Raw genomic sequence first — 19900 nt, 5'->3', positions numbered from 1 at the left:
TAACTATTTCACATGATTTAATTATAATAAATGTACAACAGTCCAATATTTCACCAAAAATCCAACATTAAAGGAAAAAGTACAAAAAAACAGATTTGTGAAACTCTTCTTTCCTCTCCCATTAATCATCACACTACCACTCTATCTGATGACATTTGGAGGGGCACAACCCCTAGGTTGGGGGCCACAGGATTAAACTAGCTAATTGTATATCAAACTAGCTCCACTTTCAGCGGCTACAACAGTAATGTGCTGCTATAACACTGATGCTTCAGTATTAATAATCTAATGATGTCATATATATAATAATATATCAGTCAGAGGGACGAAAATTTGTAAATTTACTGCAATATTTGAACAACATTTTGCTTTTACTAAAGTCATTTTTTTCATGCAGGACTTTTGCTTGTAATGGGGTATTTTTACATTGCTGTATTGGTATTTTTATTTTGGTAAAGGATATGAGTATTTCCTCCACCACTGATCTCTTCATACTCCCTCTGTCTCTCTTTGGGGAGCCTGTGGCTACTCGTCTGCATGGCTAATCATACCATTGTGTTAATTATCGCTTCACTGCCAGCCCCAAGCGTAGTCATAAACAGCATTAAATTCACACATAGACACACGCTCTTTCTGTCTCTCACAGAAGATGCACACATTCATACGCATTGACTGGATCCTCCTTGGTTGTCAACACACCTCAGATTTATTTTGTCTGAGAAAGAAAAGATCCTTTTTGCTAAACTCAAACACACACTTATATCTTACCTATCTGAGCAAGCTTGGTACACTTGACAACGCCAGCATGGTGAAAAAATACACACACAGAGACACACACAGACACACATCACACGCACAGTCACATGCACAGGACACTGGCTGCATTATTCATTCTCCCAAATTGGGAACACCAGTTGTGTGCTCACATACAATAAACAGAGATGAATTCATCAGAAATCTCCCAAGTGCAGAAAATATGAAAAATTTAATCATTCCACAGAATAAAAATTCATAAGGAAATGTACAAAATCAATATTTTATGCTACTTACTGTACCTATTCTTTATTACAAACCTATTCAGGAACAAGCATTAAAAATTAAAGCTGGCAGAAAAGACGAGAGGGAGGAGAAACGACGGGTAGGGGGGGGAGAGGGAGGAGGAGGGTACTGCAAGGGACCTGAGAGTTCAAAAGCAATACTGTTTCATTCATGTTTAAAGGCACTTTTTTGTTTCTTTAAGAGCCATTGAAGCAGTTTTGAAACAGGCAGAAATGCTTTGATAGATTGAGCGTTCCGAGCAGCCAAGGTGCTGTCAACATAAATAGCAATAAAGAAGTGGGAGAAATGTTTTCAACTGGAGTTTTCAAGGTTATGGCCCATGGCGATGATTTGAAGGCACCGCTTGCGCTGCAGCAGTGCTGGTTATGCATGGACAGTTGCGTGTCTGTCCACAACACGTTAATGAAAACAGTTAAGTGTGCGTATTCATGCAGCAGTACTGTGGGTTTTGCAGAAAGCTTTGTTTCATGCATTAGCACTTAAGGTGAATTGTGCAGGCACGCTTGGACCAAATACACACCACATGCTGTATCTGGACTATCCTGCATTTTTCTGCTTCATATCATTTATATTTGCTCTTTTTAACAGCACTTTACACATATATACACACACACATACATACACACTCTGACCTTGAACCTCCCTTCACTCTTTCACAGCATTCAACTCTTGCTCTTTACCTATTCATAATTCACACGTATGTGACTGTAATAACAAGTTATTAAATTCGGTCTCATTTATCTTCATTATCCATTGCTCAATCAAACATCTCTTGTCACTTTACAACACTTGACGTTGAATAGCCATACAGATAAACCCAAACCTCAATGGAAGAAAGAAAAATGGTCTGATGAGTGAAGTCAAAAAATGCTTTCAGCCCACAACGTCTGTGGCCAACTATTAAATATAAGTGGTAGATGTGTAGTAGTAGGAATATCCATGTTGTTGGACTTGTTATTTCTGATGATTGCTCTGTATGGTCATATGAGGATACAGCTGGGGCCAGTTTAAAGGATGAGTTTTACAGTGATGATGCCCCTATGCATACGGCAAAACAAGTTCAGGCGTGGTTTAATGAACTTGAGGAGAATACCCAAAGTCATGTATACCCTCGCCAAACTACACTATGGAAAGTTGAAAAGCACAGAGTGTGATGGAGACTTCCTCCTTTTTCATCCTTCAAAGAACTGGAGGCATCCCCTGTTTTTATGTGCTGTCTGTATGCATATCTGTTAGATTCTATATTTTCTTCAGTACTGCTTTTTTTTGTTTGGTGAAGCTGATCGATCTGTCTCTCATCTCAGTCTGTGAAACATTGACAGCTACTGGGTAAGTTGAAATACGGCAAATTTGGCATGGCATGGTCCCCAGAGGATAAATCCTAATGACTTTTCCATCTAGATAATAGGTCAAAATTGTCACTTGTCCAGCACGTCAGTTCATGACAGTCTATCTCTAAAACCAATTACCAGTTCCCCCCCCTTAACACAGGGCTGTTATTGGTCTAAGTTCCTGCTAAATGTAATTGTACACTTACCAGAAAGTACAACTTAACTTCTTCTTTCACTCATCGTGTTCCTTGTCCATGTTTCAAAATCAAAATTTAAATTTAGTGTCAGGCGTCTGGTTTTTGTGTATATATAAATGCGTCTCAACAACGCACTGCTGACACATTTACAGTTGCATAACAATCAGAATGTGTGGCATACCATAAGCAACATGATATAAAAGTAACAGGGATGCTGTTTGCTTATTCTCCAAAATGCTTGAATATTTCAAGGACACAAAATCTGTGACATTTGCACACAGAGCCTTTTGCTTTCAGTATCTTAACATGATGGTACTGTACTAATACCTGTTGAAGCAGGGCATTAGGTGAGAGACTGACTAAAGTTGTCAATCAAATACACAGAGTACAAATTAAGAAATGACAAGTAATTTCAATTTCTTTGGTGACTAAATGTAATACATTTATTGACTGTGACTACTCTTATTCTACTCTTACCAGATAGAGCAAGATCTTGGGTTATTACATGTCAGCCGGCTGGTGCCTCTCAGTGTGGATGATTTTCAGGAATGCATCAATGACAAGGGCAAGCGTAACATGAATCCTCCATAGTACTGTCACGCTTATTTTCTGATTTAACTGAGAATTTTTCTTTGTTCCAGTTTACTTTAGAAAACAAGCATAAAGGAGTAAACGAGTGTGGAATTGTTTTTGTGGTTGTTGGGTGCCCAGTACTGGTGTTTCCTTGTGGTACATTCAGTGTTTTACATGAATGTTCACTGTGGGTTACATGGGCAACAACAACTGAAGCAAGACAGACACACACTCACATACACACACTCACAGACACACACAGACATACAGACACACACACACACGCACACACACACACACACACACACCCACATACTAACACAGATAGATACTTGTAAAAAAAAAAAACACAGAGACAGTGAGGCAGAGATGAATCCTGTCTCTCAGCGGACTCTAATGGAAGAAAGATGTTCTGTTCCATGGAGATCATCTCCAGACTGTTAACTCATAACTGCGACTCTATCCAACTCTGTTTTTCTATGTAATCTCTCCCCGTGGATAACGATCAATCTGGATTCATGATAGATATCAATTATCCATTAATGATGGTTCTGCAGAACAAAGAAGACAGTTATTTTTCACTGAGCCTCTCAGCTTCTTTTTGTGTCTCATTGACAGACATATTTACTTCAATACTTGGCTTGAGGACAATCTGAGGAGGAAATGTGTCCCTTTCTACTTTTATATATAAATATATTCCACCCATTCCACCAGTCCCTCATGGCAAAGACACAAACATTCAGAGCTGTGCCCCTCCTTTTGTCCCTTTGGTAGCCTCATATCTTCCTTCACTCCTCCCCTCCTTTGTCTCCCTCTCTCCCAGTGGAAGTGTAGTGCAGGGCCCAGGGCCCCTTCCTCTAATTGCTGGTGAATGGAGTGTTTTCATGGGGTGTTAGGCAGGGCCCTCCCCTGGATTAGCATGCTTACGCACACACACATACACACACACCCACGCACACAACATGTACTCAGATACACAAATGGATTAGAGTGTTCACTCATGGGGAGAGGAGGTTGATTTGAGCTGACAGCAACAGGCCTTTGGAGAAAGCCCGGGCAAGCCTGGTGGATTTTCAAGCACACACACACGCACACATACGTGTGCACATGCATAAAAATAGAGATAGAGAATGAGAGGGACGACACATCAAAGTTGCACTCACTCATGTGAACACACACAAACACACACACACACACACACATGCATAATCTCAGTTCCCAAGTGGAGGCCTGGTGCTGTAGAAGACATATGGGGTGAATCATGTGTTAACAGGGAGTACTGATTAACACATCTGGAGGGAGCTGGTAGGGGGGTGAGGGGTATGGGAGGGTTGGAGGGTGAAAGAGGGAGGAAGATGAACATTTGGAGTGGGAGAGAGAGCAGAGAAGAACGGAAGTAGGAGTAATCCTGATTCAGAGCCTGATCAACTCTGATACAAAAGACCAAACAAGAAAACAAAGCAATAAACAAGTAGATTACAAACACACTGGAAGGAATGAAGTAGTCTCCAGTCATCTCCCCGATGCCTAGTCTTATGTGTCATGTCGGAGGCAGTCAGCTGTTCCCCAACACTACACTCACCATATGCCCATCAGTCAGACTCTCTGGCCCAAAACACAAAGCACACATGAACAAAACACTTATTTCCACATAGTGTACAGCAGTGAATTAACTGGGTTTGATGGATTTTGTGCATTCTCTATCTGACATAGGCCCAAAATGAACCAAGTTTGTAACCAACATGGTAAGTGACTAAAATTAATGATGCCATTTTAATAGGTTTTGTTTTAAAATGGAATATTGACTTTTGGACACCGACTCCTGTATGACTAATTCCACAAATTTAAAAACAATTGTTTTTGACAGATTGTAGGCAGACTATTGGTCCTAAAGTAGTTCCTGTTGTATTGTACTGTATGTATATTTGATAAATATAACCTAATAGAATTCAGTTAAAGATGTTTTTCTCAAAACTACCTAACTGTACAGCTATGTTACATAACAACTTATATCAGAAAGTTGATCAGCCTAAAGTGAATTAATTGGATCCTCTCAAGTTCTGTTATGCTCTGATAACATAGGATACAAGACTTTCTCTCGCCCTTGACCTCACTCTATCTGTGCTGTGAGACAGACTTGTGTTGTAGTTGAGGGCGTTGTCACTCTCCTCAGGGCTGGGTCAGACGGTTATGTGCTGCTCCAAGCTGATTCCTATCTATTCATTTTCCATAGCTGCAATTTCTTTGAAAACACTGTGCTCTACAAGGAGAAACCTCAATACACCAGGGGACCTACGTGGAATTCTGTCGCCTTTCCGTGTGACTGCAAGAGGGCAATCATCTCATATCATCTTTTATCTCTCCCTGTATCTGTATCCATCTGTGGTTTCACTACCATCCAGACAGCATAGTTGTGTTTAAACCACTGTGACACAACATAAACACAAACATATCTGCGGTCATGATCACTTTGGAATAAAAATTAAGCAATCACACTGGCGCTAAGCCAAGCGCCCACATACAACTTTAGCACTGTCAACATGAATATAAACACATGTGCACTATGCTTTATAGCACCTGTTCAGGGCAGCATGTTTGCATCGTTGTAGCTGCTACTGTTGTTGTTTTACACATAACTAATTGAAGTTACAGAAGGCAGGCTTAGGTGAACAGGTTTGCACAAACAGCTGTTACTGAGTGTAAAAATAAAACCCCACCAACTACACACCATTTCTCCTTAACCAAGAGAGACAGAGAAAAGTAGAGTTATTATAAAACGTATTATGTAGATTTCATTAGGGCTCTTCAATTAGTGATGTAACAGAACGTAGTTGTTCCGTGATCCGTACTGATTGTCCCCTGATGGTTCGGCATGCATTTGAACTACAGATTAATAGCAAAATGTAACATCTCATTGGAGATTAAATGTAAACACATTGCTACAAGTCATGATTAGAAAGCGTGTCGCTAACAAGGATGTTGTAGAGCAATGATCAAACCAGCATCTAACAGGTCCAAAGTGATTTCTGCATGTATGTTTGTCGTTTAGATAACTGCTAATATTCATTGTTTTCATTTAAGATCATGAGTTCCTTGCTTTAAGTGTTTTACAGAATAAATGGAAAAAAATCCCTTTTTATTTTTTTTTGGATGATCTAAAACATAATCAGATCCGTGACTCAAAACCAGGATATGATCCAAACTGTGAGTTTTGTGATCCATTATATATATATATTTTCAACAGCTGTGATCCACCTGTATTTGAAGAGGCTATTTCTGAGGTGGACTTCTATGTAATACGTGAGAGTACTAGAAACATGTAAGTGAAATAAGTAAAGAGATGGTTGTGTGAGGACATGTCTCAGTAAACATGTAACCCATGCATCACCACTACATTAGCGCATTACATTAATTAACTCCTTTACTCTCTTTGTTATGTGACTGACAGACTCAGCTGTATTTAAGAGGAAACCACTGTGCTGGAGGATGGATGGCAATCACAAGAATAAAACAAAAAAACATGCTGCTTTCTTGACAGCACAGAGATAAAAGCAAGAAAATATTGTTAAGCCTGAAAAGTTGTCCAGCAGGAAATGTTTACAATGTAATGAATTAAGTATTATATGAATATAAAACTGCTTTATGCCTGAAATCAGGCACGGTGCCTGAGAACTTTAACCCCTGTGACAGCGAAGGAATTGCTTTAATGTAATGTGGGTTGTTCATAAATTTGCTCACAGTGTTCAGAGCCTTGTAGTGAGACATGTGTTGACATTTTAATAGGCCTCTTTCAAAGAAGATATTTTGACATGTCACAGTATGAAAGCACAGGTGTAAATTATAAAATGAATAATGGCTGAATTCCAGTTAGCTGCTTCAGTTTCAGGGTCCTTGTATTGTGCTTGTTGGCTCACCATCACAATGGCTTACCAGAAAACCTGAATAGAAGAGAGTCACTGTTAATGACAAGTCAAAATGTCTCTTCTGTAAGTATGCTTACACTCACTTATTAATGGATTACAATACTGGGAACAGAGAAACCTGTTTTTCCACCCTATTTCTCCTGGAGAATGTAGATTTCTTGGCCATGTTTACGGCTAACCGGGTTTCTAGTCAACTTTTTACAAGTATTCATTTTTATGGCAAACCCACACAGGGAATGCAGCAGTGGAGCGGCTGTTTGAAACAAGAGGTAATTACACAGTGATGCATCCTCGTATTAAAAATAATCCCATCCAAAGTCTGACTAAAACGGAAAGTGACACAACGTAGCCTTCAGAAGTCTGAAATCGGTTTCCACCATTTAAAAAAAGTCTGTTAATAAACAACAACTATTTTACAACTATTAACACTAAAAACAAGCCATGTTTCCAAAATATGGTTTTCCAATATGTAATCTGGTGCATATGAACTCTTTGAGTGTGGCCTCCTGTTTATAACTCAGGTTCATTCATCAGCATGACATGAAAATCTGTAAAAATTAATAATGAATCATTTTCTCTTAAAGACTGGACTAAAGGGAACAAACTACAGGTGTAACCACAGCCTACTCACCCTGACTACATTTTCCCAGCATCCTTCCACTGAAAACTGGCTTGGCTTCAGTTTTCTGCCATGAAATCTGAATTATTTTCAGCTGTCTTTGAACTGAGATCTTGGAAATACAGCATAATCTGAGTTTAATATGATCTAATGTACTATGTGCTTCTACAGTAGGACAAATATTCACTACTTAATAATTCCCTTCCGTCTGCCAGAGCACTGATTTAGACGCAGCCGTCATCCCTCCCTCCCAGCCACCCACCCACCCAGCCTTGGCCAGTCAATACCTCTACATTATTCAAACTCCTCCCCACTTAATTAGATATTTAATTGACTACCTGTAGACAGATGACTGACCCGCCTGCTGGCATAAATTCATGCAAATGACATCCCACATAACCTCCCCCGAGGTAGATTTAATGTGACAGTCTGGTGAGGACAGAGTTCAACAAGAGGCTGCGGGGGTCAAGCCTAGTCACTGATCACTGGTGTGCGACCTGACCAATGGATCAGCTCTGAATGTGACACATCTCTACTTATCTTAAGGCAGGGATATGACTAATAAATGAATGACTATGGTTATTTAGCTTAGTTTATGCCAGGAAACATTTTAAAAACTGAAAATGAGCCTTTATTTGTGTGTATTAGTGTAGATTTTATAGAATGAGAGCAGCAAGGAAGAGAAGAAAAGAAAAGAAAAAAAGCAAAGAAAAGCCACTGGTTGATTCTGTGCCTCAGATCTCATGACTCTCAGCTCTGCTCCCCAGGAAGAAAGCAATAAGGCACCAGAAATCCCATCGCAGGTGTCTGGGCCCACTGTATGCTAATGGGAAGGATCAGACGCTCTTCTCACATAATGGGGTTTGACAAAGTGAAAATTAACACAACCCCACTCCTGCTGTTACTGTTAGAGGGGGTGGTTGATATGGCTTTGTCTCAGACTATGCTACACAAACACAAATACACAGACGCACACACACACACACACACACACACACACCTTCCGACAGATACCACACCAGCCGTCGTTCTCATTCTCACCCAGACATTTACGTTGTAAGCCCCCCTCCTCCTCCTCCTCCTCCTCCCCACCGCCTCCTCATCCCTTCCTCTCAACCCCCCCCCCCCCACTGCACCGCTACCCCTATCTAGGTGTTTGTGTCCTCGGCATAAACATCCCTCCTCCTTCCCTCTTTTCTCTTCTTCTCCAGCGACTCTGTTTGCTTCAATGGACTTTCATGACAACTCATTCCGTAAGGGTCCTTTTTTCTCTCCCTCTCCCTCTCTTTCTCCTTCACTCTCCCCAGGTGAAATATTGATGGATTTTTTATGAATAGCTATGAAAAATTCATTCAAATTCCAAAATGAAAAAGCGTAAACATTCCGCATCTGCCTATGCCTCCCGCATTCATTATCCTTCACAACATCCTCACTCCCTCCCTCTGCCCGTCTTTTTCCCACTCTCCCCCCTCCCCCCCCTCCTCCTCCTCCTCCTCCTCGCCCCCTGTCTACCTGAAAAAGACATGCCGCTCTGTCTCTTTTTCCGCCACTTGGCCTAATTGCTTAATTTGACCTGCTCTCTCATCAATTAAAAGTCTGTCAGTGGTAGACAGATGGAGGATGGATCAGAGGGCCAGTCGATGGACAGATCAATGATAGAACAGCTCAATAAGTAAATGGAGATGGCCAGTGATGGAAAAAGGAAATGAGGGAGGGGAAGAAGTAGAAGAAGAAGAGAACAAATTGAACAGGCGGTCATGACAAAAAGGTGCAGCGCCAACATGCCTCACTCAGATGCTCTTGACTCTCCCCCTCTTTCTTTCTATGAACCTTTAACTCACTCCAGCATCCTCAACCACAAGCTTTCTTTCTTTTTCTATCAACTGAATGTGTTAATGTTAAACTGAATTAACAAAGCATCTGCATAAATCAAGTAACAAATGTTAGATTAAAAAAGAAAAGAAAGATGTAAGGCACAGAAATTTCAAACAGAAATGAAACCACTTTAACTTTAAATAACAACAACCACTTCACAAGAAACGAAAGGCTATGAGTGTTGAAAGACAGAGTAAAAACAGACAGAAATGAGGTGGAAGGGAGAATAAAAGGGCAGCGACAGAAACACTGAAGATTTACCTCATGTGTGTCTGAATACACTCTTTATCTCTGGCAGAAAATGCAACTCCATAAAAGGCAGATTTCAATCAGTGTGTCATACAGCTGCAGTAAATCTGCTTCTCTCCAACTCATTCACTCACCCACACTTACCCATATACAATCACATGCATGTACAACATATATGGAAATCCACTGCATAGCAATGATACAAAGGAACAATACTTAACATATTGTGCTCAAAGAGATGCGATCACACTCGTGATTATAAAAGACATCACTCACAAGCCAACCACGAGTCATGTTTTTGTCAACAAAAACTGCTTCAATGGAAAAATGGCCACACATCTATAGATATTGGTATGAGTCCACACACGCACACACACACACACACACACACACACACAACCACAATTATTTTGTTATTTTACCCTTCAACACCTTGTTTTAATTAGCTTTCTCATGAGACTGCGACTCAGACCAATTAGAGAAGATTATCAAAGAAGGTCTGGACTAGGGTGCATGCCCACTATGACTCCTGTCCCCAGGGAAAGGCCGGGATGAAAGAGACCTCACCAGTACACACACACACACACACACACACACGGGCCCACACACAAACAAACATGCATTATTCTCTACAACGAAAATGTGAACACGCACCCTATGGAGGATCTTGCGTGAGTATTATTGTACCTTAATACACAACGAATCAACCCTGCACAACACAGCCACGTCTATATATACAGCATACATACGTGGTCAATCATTCTGTATTGACCAGTCGCAGATGGATCACTGAGGAGATACAGAATGGGGTCCTTCCACTCCGTCCCTCAAGGGGAACTAAAACCAGTCCATTGATGCAATCACTAATGGAGACACTTCAGAACATTGAGAGAGATTACCGACTCAGAATTAGGCTATAAAAACACACATTAGGTGTTTAGGATGAGCACAGAAATGAAGGAAATTACATCGGTAATGCCAACACTTGCGTTGCCTTGCTGTTATCTTATGACAAATCAATGAAAGCTCTTTTGGAGTTATGTTCTGCTGAGAGATTGTGATGTATGATAAAGGGGTTTAACCCCCAAGGAAGGTGTACCTGTATAATTGGTAAATTGTAATCATTTATCTCCCTCACCCACTGCCTTTGTTTCTTTTCCAAAACAGGAGAAATATCTATCTAACTGCAGGCTTAATGGCGTGTTTATATTTATCTCGGTGTAATATGTCAGAACAATACTCTGTGTGTGCGTTGTCATAAGCTAGTCCATAACCTGATGGTAAGTTAATAGCACTCAGTGGTATTATGGGCAACAGTGATTAGATTGGGAGAGGCTGATGGCGCATATTGGTCTGGTCCCTGAGGGCCAGCTAGAAGAGTCAGAGATCAGAGGTCAATTACCATGGGATCAATGTCACTCAAATGGGCTGTGTTACATTCAAAGACACACTATATGGCTTCCATTGAGTTGATCTAATGTATATGAGAATTTGTATAGGCTGATGTTTTAAGTAGCCCAAAAGGGAGTCTGTCCTCTCCCAGTTACAGAGCACCATCCTGGGAAGCAGAAATGTGCAGAACGGAGGTGTGGAGAGAAAGAGCCATCTTCAGGGAAAGTGACTTCCCTGGGACTTCATTAAGCTAATCTGGCCACCAATACTAACAGAGTTTAGGAGACGAGGTGAGGAGAAAGCTCAGAAATGAGATGAACACTTATTAGATCAGACCCAGCAATTGTCTTTCACGGCTCATAGCAGTATTCTCACTCAAACACACACTCACACAAACACACACAGTTAAACAAGCCTGAATAAAGACAGCCTCACAGCATTGGTATGACAAACACAATCATATGCTCAATATACATGCCACATAAAACACACATGTAGACATATAAAAAGTTGATGATCAACTAAGAAGAAAAAGGAAAGCATAACAGACAAAGAGAAATAACAGCTGGATGTGTAAACATTAGTTATGTCCTCATGAGAGGACAAAAGTGACTCCACCACATCCCTAAGTGTTGGCAGCAGTAACGCTGAACAACAGACTCTGTTTACACCTGATTTTAACATGTATCTTTGTTGATCTGATCACAAGTAGACAATGTTAAATACAAGTGTAAATGAACACCAAGACACATGATTTGATCCAAGCTTTCAAACCACTTGCCAAGGTGGTCTGGGATGATGGTTGATATATGGTCAAATATAATCAAATATATGGTCAGTCAAAGTTGCTTGCCAAATACCATTAATGGAATTGCAATTAATGGGGGGGGGGGCAGGGACTTGTTTGGGGAAGCCCCAGTTTTTCTGAGTCAGGGCCACTCTCCCACACAGTCTAAAGACAAACACAGATTATATTTCCACCAGCCTATGAATTCTCTTTCTCAACCTCATCAACAATATATCTCACACACCGGTGCCATAGGTCAGTGAAGGGTAAGAGAATGACACAGTAGTTTCTGCTCATCTTACTCTTGGATATCACCCATCAGTGAGGCACCAACAGGTGGTGACTCCAGCCTTCCTCCATGTGACTACTAGGGCTGTGGGGACGTGGACAACAGGAGTGTGAGAAGTAAAAATGTTTGATTCTGAAATATTTTCACACTCATAACATTTTTAGAGTGAGGATGTGAAGGAGCAGTAATGCTGCCAGTATGGCACAGCCAGGGCTGCTAATAGGTCGTCACATCCTGTGTCAGCCTCTTCCAGAAGGAGTCACCTCTGCCAGGCTGGCAGTCAGTAAAGAAGCAGGGATTTCAATGGTACTTAATAAAGCCAGTGGCCACTGAGATGTTAGCACTCCACCTCAAGATAAGGGAGAGGGGGAACCACAGGCCCATTGCTGGCATCAAAATTTCAATGTGGTCAATTGAACCTGGGTGGGTCTAAATGCTCCAAGGGGAATTGTGCAATATTGATGGCAGCGAGTGGAATGTCTTATGTGTGTGTATTATGTGTTTTAGTTAGTTTTAGTACTAATTACTAATTTATTTTATTCCTTTACAAGCACCTTTCTCTTTTTTTTATTTCAATTCCGTTGTACATGTACAATGACAATAAAGACTATTCTGATTCTGGCTATTCTGATTCGGATTCAGTGGCCAATAAGTATTAATTAGCCATTGGAGGCACCACCTTGCCTTTCAACAAATTGTCTCCAACATGTCTACATGCCCTTGTGGAGCAGGTCTGAAGGAAATAGAAAAGAGAAGCACTCTTGAGTTGTTTAGCCTGATCACTGACTGAATCCATATTCAGTGGCCCTCCATGCTTTAAGTTGCCATCACGGGAGTCAAACGCTGGCTGGTGAGGGAGGCCTGATATTACACTGATCTTGGGTCCTCTACCTTTACTAAGATGGACAATACAGTAGGTAGATCCACCCACAATTCTCTTCAACATGGTATAAGTATAAGTGGTACTCTATCACACTGAGGTGAGAAGATCTGATGAGATTGCTGGCAGCTTTAAGGCCCATTGCTGCTGACAAGAACTCTCCGGTGCTAGATTTTGGCAGTAAGCACATTTCAGACCAAAACACTGGATATATGGGACAACTGTGACAACCAGACCAGGGCAAAAAGAGCAGAAACCTCCATTGTCCTCTAACAAAGCTGGCTATGGGATATCTAAGCATACTGTTGCTGAACAAAGCTCAATAAAATGTAGTGGTGGTCCTGCAGCCCCCACACATGGAATAAGCTCATCATGAATGACTAGTACCCACCTTTGAACATGGATGGAAGTTTTTCTTTGGAAGACACACAAATATGACTAAAGATGAGCAGAGGAGTTTCGCTTGCGGGCAAAGTCTGTGTGAAATACGACAGTACAGTGTATTCAAAGACAACAAGAGCAAAGAGGGATGAAGGAAGGAGAACAGTGTAGACGGAGAGGAACAGAGGGTAGACGGAGAAAGGGAGGGAGTGCCACGTCGTTCTTAATCTAGTTTGTCTGTCGTAATCGTGTCAATGTCACTCTCAATCAGGCAGCCACAACTAGGGCTATACAACTTCAGTTTGATTGGCCCAAACGTTGTCTTTAAAATGACCTCTACAGGGAAGGTGTGTGTATAGATAGAGAGAAAAATAGAATGAGGGAGGCGAGATAAAGGGGAGGGAGTCTTTTATCAAGACAATATGGGAAAGAAGGAGAGAGGGAGCACAAATTAACTTTAAACCTGTTACTCCCCCCCACCTGTCTGTCAATTTCACTTTGGTCTCTTTCTTTGTTCTGATTTTTCTGTGTGACAGTATCGATTGCCCTCTCTTATTACACAAGAGGATACAGAGATGTCTGTGTGAGTGGGTGGTGTACAGGTGCTTGTGTAAATTTCAGTCATATTCCTGCCTGCTGGCATTCAAAACATTTCGTCTGGGCTACTGTTTATATGTTTTGAGGCAAAGATATCAATTTAAAATATCTGCATATTGTTATGTTGGACCAATAACAGTGCATTTGTACGTTGGAGCACAAAGATAAACAAGCAGTTCTTTACATTTGCATGTATGTAAGCGGGTTTGTTGTTGTAGATAGGGACATGCACAGCAGCCAGCCACAACATTGTGGTTATAAACAGGGTGGATTTCACCAATCTGTAAGTGTCAGCAGATCCACTTCCCTAAAAAAATGTGTATAAGCAAACAAACATCTGTGATCACCAATTACGATCTTACAAGCATCAAATACGCACTTTAAAAAACTATATTTTTATGTGGTTGGTTTTGGTTTAACATTCTGCTAATCACTGCAGGACATTTGATTTTATAGGCGATCATTATTTTTGATGCTCTCTAGAAACCCTCTTTTCCAGCCATGATCATGAGAGATTAGTCTTTCACCACAGAATATTTACTGAGACCCACTAATACCACTGTGGCGTCAAGTTTGTTTTATTGTATTTGTCTCCGTGTTTGAGCACGCTGCATTCAGCCACACGCAAATTAGCAAGAAAATGTTTCTACACTGTTGGTATTTACTTTTTGTCTCCTCTGTGTGTACTTAAGTTTTTTGGTCCCACGTTAGAGTCCAAATGCCTCAGTACTGGTTTAGATTATGTAAATTCTTGTTGGACTGAAATCAGTACTTCTCTCTTAAATTGATTCAGTCAGTTTTTGGTACATGGCAGTGCATGATAGTACATTAAATTTAAATCTGAGTTTTGGAAGTATTTGTGAAAATTAAATGGTAAGTTTATGTTTTTATTGTTCGTATAACCACTGTGGGAAGACTGAGTTGTAATTTGAGCCTCAGTGTGAGTGGAAAGTTTCAGGATTAGTGGTTTTTCTACCCTGTAATCGGTCTTTCCCTTCAAGAATCTATGAGCACGTGCTGTAATTGATACATTGAAAATAAATCCCAGATAAGAGTTTTAAATTGTTAGCGTGATATCCAAACCTCATCTCATGATACTGGTCTGTATGGTTTGGAAAGCAGAAGGGCTCCTAAACAATGGCAGGGTTCATTGTTCAAGGTTAAAGAATAGTTTCTGTTTGACTTTGTTGAGCCAACAGGCCCGGCAAGCAAACATTACAATTACCACTTTGCCACAAATTCAAAAATGAAACACAATTAATTCAATTTTACATAATATTAATCCCAAAATAAAAATTGGCCGCCTTGATGTAAAGTATTTATATATGAGCCTTCTTAAAAAAAGAGAACTGTGCTTTTGTTTTAGACATACTTTTGTTAAAGATATCATTTAATTCCTCACTTCCCCTCTTTCTAAGAATATTTTATTTTAATAAGAAGCATCTGGGTTTTATGACCTGTTCCTGTTAATTTACTGTTTCTGCTCTTAATGCAAACACAAACACTTCCTCTAAGTGTTTCACATTAGGTTAAGCTTTAGCACTTTGATTAAGTTTGCTCTCTCCTCCAGGCTGTATTTGTGTAATATCTGCAGAAATCGAGTTACATTCCAGCAGCTTAAAAGAGAAAAGAATAGAAACATAACTGAAATGAATAAGTGACTGAGAACAGAATGTGTTAAAACAAATAACTAAGCATATTGTTGATTATGGCATGGAGATGTTGTTGTTCTGATGAAAATCAAAATTGTTGAATTTACTATGTAAGGCATGCAAGTTTCTCCCATTTCATCTGTCCTACCAAAGCAGTAATTGGACATGCTGAGGTACTGTCAGCTACCTGCTTCAACAACACACTGACTAAGTGCCACCAGCTGTTGTCATGTGTTTCAAGTGTGCAATGCTGGGAGGAGTAATTATCAGCAATAATGTTCAAGCTGTACATGCTTTACTCAATATTACCCAATAACAGAGAAGACTTTGTTCAAAATTTCAGGTAAACTGTTGATTCCACAATAAGGTAGTTGATCTTCTGTTTTTTTTTCTTTTCTGATGATTTATTCCAAGTAATAATGACTGTGCTTGCCTCTGCTAAATGTTACTGCTAATCTGAGGGGAAGGAAGATAGCTTTAAGTGACCTTTGGTACACAGTAGCTGTTTCTTTTCAACAAACAGGAACATCACCAGGAGAGAATAACACACAGAGGTTCATGCCACAAAAAAACAGAAGGTACAGTGGCCACAAAAGAGCGCTTCTTCATAATTTGGCAAGAGCAAATAAAAAAGTTGTTGCCAGTACAGCATAAGCTAGCATTACAGTGGTCACTGCAAAATTACTCGACATAATAATGCTATAAATCTTTCAGCATATAACTAAAATATTTTAGTGGTTATGATAGAAGTGTGTGTTAAGCATATATTTTACACCATGTTTTAGAAGTTCAATCATACTGCTACTGCAGTCCTTTAAGAAAAAACTAGATTGGTTAAAGCATAACAGAGGACAGAGTGAGCCAAGAACACAACAGAGCACAGCAGAAAGGCAAAGTTAAAGGCCTAAAGCCAGTAAGAAGCAGTATGGAAAAACTTTTTTTCAATGGCCCTATTTGGCAACTAGCTAACCAGGCAACTGGTCCAAATGAACCTGGAACTGGCCCTCGGCCACTGGGCAATCCTTATTGTTGAACTCCGCAACAGTGCTGTCTGCTGTGGCCTACTGCTGTATAGCATATGGTCCTAGGCTTTTTATCTCTCCAGGGATGAAACACCCACACAAACACATGCACAGCCTCATTCACACACACAAACACGATACACATGAGTATCAATGCAGAGAGGAGAAAGAGAGAGCGAGCATGAGAGAGGAGGAAATGAAGACAGACACACCAAAATAGCAGCTAAACACACGCACACGCACATGCCGGTCTTCAGAAGAAACATTAAACAAAAACCAAAACAAGCCACCCCGAGTGACAGGCTGGATGAATAAAACATGCTTTCAGGTCGACCCCTCTCTGGTGAGCCCCACTCCTCAGAAATATTGTACACCAGCAAATATTCCCAGGAGGAATCAGCAACAGGGCCCACGTGAATGATGACCAGCTCCAGTAGACTTGAGATTTGTTGCATAAGTGAAGCTGTCTGGCAGAGGTTTGTCTTGACAGTTCAGGGTTGAAAAGGGAAGTACAGGACATGATATTTTCTTTCACCCTCCCTTGGTGAGGAATCCCTCTAATTCCTGATCTATCTAATGCAGTAAGCATTCAGGTATTTGTTTTGTCTGAGCAATAAATACTCATAAATAACCCCGCAAAAAGTCCCACATTTGTGTACAATTACTCAAATCTGAAAACATATGAATGGCACGAACACAAAAATACAGGCAATCACAGAAACACACTACGCAGTCCTATCCTCCACACTCAATTCCACTCTGCTCTAAATCAAGGCTCAGCCAGGCTAATGCATGGATCCATACTGCTCTGGGTGAATTAACGTTAGTAATAAGATATCATGGCTCTGATTGATCCTCTATTTCCATGTCCACACCATAAAATGACCCAAGCACAGCCACAGCACACCATCACTCTAATACTGCATTGATTCCACTCAGGACTGCTGGGGATTTAAGTTGGGCTACGGAAGAGGGTACGGCTGGATGTGGGCATGGGTATGGAGCGACTGATACATGACTGTAAAATGAGGCTAGATTTTAGGCTGTGATGTGATACAACAGCTATGGCTTCAAAAGTAGAAGACTGTTTGAAATAAGAATATTTAGGCTAAAACTCCAAGAAAATGTCTACCAAAATGAATTCATTATTATTATTGTTGTTAATAATACTAAAACATTAACAGCACTAAGATGTTATTCAGTGGCAGATTTGTCTTTTCTAGTAACGACCAATGTGACAAATTATTTTTTTTCAATTGCAGTTATGATTGGTTAACTAATACAAATGTGGTAATCAACAAATAATTCACTGTCGCCACTCCTGAATAGAATACTGAAGTTGAAGTAACCAATAATCTAATTTCAACCCAATTTTTTTGAATTGGAAATAATAAAAAATTCTACATTAGTTCATTGCAATTTCATTTTGTGTATGAATTAGAAGCAGAGCAGAGATTTCTGGCACAACTTCATGGACTTCTAAAGTTCACAGAGAAGTGTAAAAAGTCTATTCCAACAACACTTGTAGCGTAAAGAACAACTTTGTTAACAACTTTAGACCAATGTGTTGGCCACAAACTTAAATGCATTGATCTAGTAATAACGTTGTTTTATACATGACAAGTAGAATTTTGACCTATGCATGAAATCAATGAAATTCTCAACAATTTTCTAAAAATGGAATCCACGGAGACCTAATTACCTCTACTAATCAGATTCAACTTGTAAAGGCTAAGTTTAATGACAAAAAAAAGGAAAATGAGAAAAACTACATCTTTTCTTTTCGTTTAATTAGCATCCTGTCATGATTGTGAGGTTGCCAAGCAACCAATGGATACTTCAGGAGTCATCATCAGTCAGGTTATTGTACCTGGCCAGGAAAGAGTTAGATATATATTCCCATTATATTTCATTAACCAGAACTTTGTACTCACACACTGAATGGTTTAAAATAACGATATATGGCATGTTAGTCAGTGAGCTTCGGGTGTGCTGATAGTCAGTTTTTTTTAACCTTTGGACAGAGCCAGGCGAACTGTTTTCCAATATTTCAAGTCTTTATGCTAAGCTAAGCTAAGCTTCCCCTGGCTCCAGCTTCATATTTAATGGGCAGATATAAGAGTGATATTGATTGTCTCATCTAACTCATAAAATGTACAACCATTCCAGTAACACATTTTGCAAATCATTCATTCTAAAGCCCAAACTGCTGTAGTGCGGAAAAGGAAAGAAAATTGTGGTGAGTCAACAGAGAAGAAACATAAAACATAATGTTGCTAACTACTGATGAATAGTGAGTTATGTAATAATACTGGCTTTTAAATTATTGAATAATATATGTATTGCGTTTATTAGAAAACAAGCCAGAGGGTGATTATTATGAGCCTGGGCTAAAGGACAAGATACAGCAGTAACATAGTAAGACTGAGGTTGGTATTGGTGCCTGTTGTTGGCACTGGATTTGAACACAATCTTCAACGAGGATCTATCCATCAACCACTAATGAGCCTTCTAAACTGCCAGCTTATACCGACTACAACAACATGGAGCCAAAAGGAAAAATGAAGAAACTGAATGACCCATATTATATTGTCCAAACAGCCTCCGGCGGACGGATTCACCCGATATCATCACACGCCAACTTGCCTGATGACAGAGCAGTCATTGAAAACATGTGAGGTTATTTAAGGGGAGCAGATTGTTCCAGGAAACTGGTAGTCACTGTCAGAGTTTTGGTCTGAGTTTGAGGACCTGTGATTGATTTGCAAACCACCAGAGGGCTAGTTACAATCACGCCAGTCCCCACTGGACCAAGGACACTCTTAAGACTGGCTGGATGCAGACCAACTGACGAACGCACCTACACACGAGCACACACACTGACACACATGCACCAAACGGTCCAAATGCATTCCTGCCTGTCTGGATTACATGCTGGACAATATCCCATGGTCATTAAAACCAGATTGCTTTGAAGGCACAGACACCACGCAAACACACACATGATCTCTCTCTCTCTCACAAACACACACACACACACACACACACACACACAGACAGACACATGTGCACAC

The sequence above is a fragment of the Scomber japonicus genome, chromosome 4 (genome assembly GCF_027409825.1).
Source record: "Scomber japonicus isolate fScoJap1 chromosome 4, fScoJap1.pri, whole genome shotgun sequence".
Lineage (NCBI taxonomy): Eukaryota > Metazoa > Chordata > Actinopteri > Scombriformes > Scombridae > Scomber > Scomber japonicus.
Note: the sequence above shows the minus strand (reverse complement) of the source record.